Here is a 5,706-nt window from a genome sequence, read left to right as displayed (position 1 = left end):
GCCTGTTTGAGACCATATAGAGCTTTGTGCAACTTGTACACTTTTCTTGCTTCCTCCTGTATCACAAGCCCATGAGGTTGTGTGACATATATGACTTCATCTAGGGGACCATTAAAAAATGTTGATTTCACATCTAAGTGAAATATCGACCAACCTTGCTTGCATGCCAAGGCAACCACCAACTTGATAGTCTCCAATCTTGCTACTGGTGCATATACCTTAGAGTAGTTGAGTCTCGCTCTCTAAGTAAATCATTGAGCTACTAACATTATCTTATGTCTTGCAATCAACCCATCATGATTGTGATTCATCTTGAACACCCACTTTACTTCGATGGATTTTGTGTGTGTTGGCAATTCCACTAGCTCTCATGTGTTGTTTCTTTCTATCGATTGTAACTCTTCAACCATAACTTACTTCCATTGTTTATCCTTTAAGGCCTCACTATAGTTGATTGCCTCAAAACCTATAAGTAAAGAGAAATGAACCAAAACTCCATATGATATGGTTTCATCATCACCGACCACTTCACAGTCTTAAAGCCTCGCTGGGAGAACTCTGGCTCTTTTAGGTCTTTGGCTTGTGCTAGCCACACCCTCTCTATTATCTGCTTCGACTTCGACTCTATTATCTACTTCGACTTTGACTATCATTGGAGTGTCATTAATTGGAATTTTTTCGTGCTCACTACTTTCTTCATCAACACGATAGCTCATCAATGACTACTTAGTTACATCACCTGAACTCTAATCCCAAGCAGGGTTCTTATCAATCATAATGTCTCGACTCATCATGATCGTATCACTCATTGGATTGAATAACATGTATTCTTCGATCTTATGATATCATACCAAAATCATATGTTCACTCTTATCGTCAAGCTTCCTTCTCCTAGCATCAGGAACATGCTTGTAGAAAATTGAGCCAACCATCTTCAGATGACTCACTAATGGTTGTTTTCCACTCCATACTTCTTTAGGAACCTTGTTCTTCAATTTCATGAAAGGGCACCTATTCAGAATATAAACAGTAGTGGTGATTGCTTCACCCCATAAAGATGTTGGCAAATTCTTTTGCTTCAGCATGCATCTTGCTATATCCAATATGGTTTTGTTTCTTCATTGTATTATTCTATTATGTTGAAGCGTGTAAGGAGCAGTTACCTCATGATCAATACCATGTTCTGAACATAACTCTTCGAATATCTTGGATGTGTATTCATCATCTCCACCTGTTTGTAGAACCTTGGTCTTCTTTTCACTCTGGTTTTCGACAAGCATTTAGAATCTCTTAAAGATTAAAAATACTTCATCTTTGCGCCTGATCACATAGATCCAAATATTTCAAATATACTCATCGACAAATGAGATAAAATACTTGTTTCCACTAATGGTATGATCCTCAAATGAGCCACATACATCTGAATGTACTACTTCTAGTATGCAAGAGGATCTCATTGGCATAGTTGAAACAAAATATTTTCTGGATTGCTTCCCTACTAAGCACCCTTCATATAGTTTGTTGGGCGTCTCAAGGTTTGGTATACCAATTATCATATCTTGAGTAGTCATTTGATTGAGTGGCCTAAAGTTCAAATGGACAAACCTTAAATGCCATAACCAATTATGCTTGTTGTTGACCACTATTTTTAGGCATTATAACTCAATCAAACTGATCATGGTCTTAAATATCATATTCTTCGACAAAGGATATTTTAATACCAAGTTGTTCTAGGCGTTGAACAATTATAAGGATCGATATTTCATAACCATTGAGAAACCTTTTTCAACCAATTGTCCAACACTTAGAAGATTGCACTTCATTCTAGGTGCATAGAGTACATATTTGATCATAGCTTTTGCTCAATCTCTCCTTTGAATAACTATGTTGCCATTACCTTCTACTTGCAATGAGCTATTATCTGCAAGTCTAACCTTGCTCTTCTCCAACTCGTCAAAATTTGCTAACCACACTCTTCGACTAGTCATATGATTCGAGCAACCTATGTAAAGGAACCACGTCTTGGAGTCGATATGCTCATATGAAACTGCATCCATAAGCACCATACCATCAAAATCATCTGAATCTTGGTGTGCAAGGTTTGCTCCTTCATCATCCTTGCCTTTTATTGCTCCCTTGTTAATTGTGGTAAGGATACCACCATTTATGGTGATCTAGCCAATGCCGTTATCTGACTTATAACAATGGGCATTTCTCCAACAGAAGTTGAATTTCCTAAATTTCCAATCGTCAATTTGACTGGTTGTTCTTCTGAGTTCAGAGCATTGTTCTAGGGAGGGGGAGGTTTCTGGACAACAGACATACCATTTCAGGAAGAGACTTACTCCTCCTCAGACGCATACACACTCAATAACCGAATCCATTTCGTAAACGAAGAACACAATTTTTGGACAAAAGAGTCATAACTTTTTTGTAAAAATTAAACTCTTTACACAAAAGGGTCCCATTGGTGTTCCAATCTGTTTACTGGTGTTTTTAGTAAACAATCATGAGTTTAGTTCACTTAAAAGATTAACTTAAAAAATCTCAAAGACAATTTGTGCAAAGATAAATTATGGTGAAAAATGTGTGTGACTTGGATTTAAGCGTTTGGATAGCGACCAATTGAATGCAGAAAAATAGACTTTGGATAAAGGTAGTAAATGAAAAATGAAGTAAATGACATTTAATGTAAATGCTTTGAATATAAAGAGATTTTTAGAAAGTTTAAATGGTGGACGCAGACTCACATGTCTCACAAACTGTTTCGCTCTATGACTTGGGTACTTTGGTTCTAAAGAGAATTGGTGAGAATTTGCAAACTCAACTACAATGCATAAGCTTGCATTATCTGCTATTACATAGAAAACCTCCGACCACGGTTAAACACTATAAATATGAAAGGTATCCCCCTACTTAGGCCTTAGTGTCCCAACATTTCTTCACACGTCTTCAAGGATGTAACTGCTGAAAACCAATCAAACACGACGATAACTGGCGATAATCGTCTTTAAAAGCATTACTTACCTTTTTCAAAGGTGAGTGCATATCCAAATAACTTAGTCTTAGTACTTTAAAAATATCCTAAGTCCTTAACACTTAAAAGTGTCGACTTCGACTTTGTGTCGAAAGGTTGTTATGTGATCTTTCAAGATTCTGAACATGTTTGAAAGAGAGAGTAATCCTAATCTTCTAGACTTGTTTCTTAGACTCCTCCAAACCATTCTTGACCTTGACTCCACTTATAGCTTAGTCGAACCAACATGTCAATACAACCAATATGTCGAAGTGTTTGGCTCAAGCTCTTAGACCCTTAGCAATGTCAACGTAGCTTAACCATCAATTTATTGACTTTTTACTTAGTTTTTCATGATTTTATTGATGAATTCATGCAAGTTTATATGGATGAAATTGTGGTTAAATTTAAATTGAGAAAGAACAACTTGAAAATGAATCCAATTAAATATGCTTTTGACGTTACTCTAAGAAAATTTCTAGGGTTCATAATTCAAGAAAACATAGTAGAGATATATTCAAGGAAAACAAAGAATATCTCCTGATTCTCTCCTCCAAGAAACAAAAGTGACTCCAACATTTTTTTTGGGCAAAGTAAACTACATTCAAAGACTTATATCAAGTATTTTAGGATGAACAATGTTATTTTCACCTTTTTTAAAATTTTAAGAATGAAAACGAATTTTGATGGGATTCTAAATATCCGAAGGCATTTGAGGAAATCAAGAGATATTTGATAAACCCATATATTATGTCGCCTCCTATACAAGAAAAATCATTGAGGGTATCTATTTTTGCATCTAAAGAGGTGATTAGAAGTTCCTTGCTAAAGAAGACTCAAATGGCAATGAGAAGGTCATATATTGTCTAGGTAGAACTCTAGTTGATGTTGAAACTAGATATTATGCTATAGAGAAGTTAAATTTAGCTTTATATTACTCTTATACTAAGTTAAAATATTACATCAAACATTTTTAGGTCTTTACAAGTGTTGACCAAGAGACTTCAAATACAAGAGGGTAGTGAATTGTGATATTCAAATTTCAAAAACCACATTATAAATACACTTTATTTGTAAAAGCGTTTATGTTAGAATAGAGAAATAAACAAAGCTAAATCATAGGAATAACACAAATGAGAAGAGAATAAGAAATAAGTAGTGAAATCAAATAAATGAAGAAAACGAAAAAAATAAGGATAGAAAAATCACACCAAAGATTATCCTACTTCAGCTTATTCCAGATAGGGTTTAGGGTTTAGGTTCTCGCATCTTATTTAAGTTATATTCTATTTTCTTCATGGGTGTTTCTAGATTGTATTTGTGACCCTTTCTCCTTATTGTGCAAATCAAAGGTCAAAAACATCTACTGAAGAGAGGAAAGAGAGGTGGGAAAAGATCTAGGTTGTGAGTTTTGGCTCCAATGATCCCCAGAGTCACCCTAATGGTTTTATTATTAAGGGAAAGAAGAGGAAATCTGAGGGCCTTGATCCAAACTTGCCAAATGTGAAGGATCCAATGCTAGGGGAAGATCATTCACCTACTGCTTCCATTGCCTCGTTTACTCCATTGAAGTAAAATTACCAAGCGCCTCCACAAGCGACACCTTTCCTTTTATGACCTTGTGAGCAATGTCGACCTTGACGCCTTTCATTATAAAAGTTATCACCTCCCTCCTAAGGGCCATCATGTTGTAGGATGTCGACCAAGAGACGTGAGACAAGCTGAGAAAGAGTTGAGGGATAAGCTTCAAGATCAGGTAAACTCCTCCAATCAGAGCTAAAGGATGGTGACAGTCCTTTAGGAAGACAATGAGAAATGGGAGAATAAGATGGAGGATGTAGAGGCCAAGGCAAAGAGGATTTCTAGTGATAAAAAGTGCTTCCAGAAATCCTTGTACGCGGCCCTCATTCACCAACAGGAGCTGAAGAAGGAGGTGTTAGGGTTAAAAGATGAGGCGATGTCTACTTTCGGTGCTTACTTTGAGCACGCCAAAGAGTCGGATCTTTTCCTCTATCTAATCTAAATTTGAGCCAAATGGACTTTCTTAAAGTCGTTCGTGTGTTCATATGGTGCATGAGGAGGCATTAGCCTAAAAATCCCGCTCTCCTTAAGGATACCTGATCGGTCTCCAATTCTACTTGTTCTCTGACACTCATTCATCATTAATTCACGAAGTCGGTAACACCTTATTTTACCTGTTTGTGTTATTTTGTTAAGTAAATTAGATGTTTTCATTTTCATTCTAGTTTGGTTATTATCTTTGGTTTTCGTCAATGTACTCCATTTTATGCTTCCTTTTGGTAGTTTGGTTGGATTTCAGGTGCAGCAAGACGCCCAAAGACTCGCCAAGGGAATCGGGCGTTCCGGGCTCATGGGAAGAAGTTTTTGAAGTTACAATAGCCCTGACACGGCCACCCGTGTTTCTTGACACAACCTGTGTCAGGGGAAGGAAAAAAGAGGAGGCCAAGAGGTTAAAACAACCCGTGTTAGCTAACACGGTCCGTGTCAGCAGTCCTGGCATGGGCGTGTTAGGAAGCTGGTAGCTGTAAGGCAACACAGCCGGTCGTGTTGCCTGACACGGCCAGTGTTGGCTTGGATGCCTCATCTTTTAATTTTATCGGATTTTTGGAATTGCTGATCCCGGAGGGTATTTTGGGTATTTGCTACGTCGAATAATTGATCAGTGACTA

Source organism: Lathyrus oleraceus, chromosome 4 (assembly GCF_024323335.1).
Source record: "Lathyrus oleraceus cultivar Zhongwan6 chromosome 4, CAAS_Psat_ZW6_1.0, whole genome shotgun sequence".
NCBI classification, from domain to species: Eukaryota; Viridiplantae; Streptophyta; class Magnoliopsida; order Fabales; family Fabaceae; genus Lathyrus; species Lathyrus oleraceus.
This window is presented reverse-complemented; position numbering follows the sequence as displayed.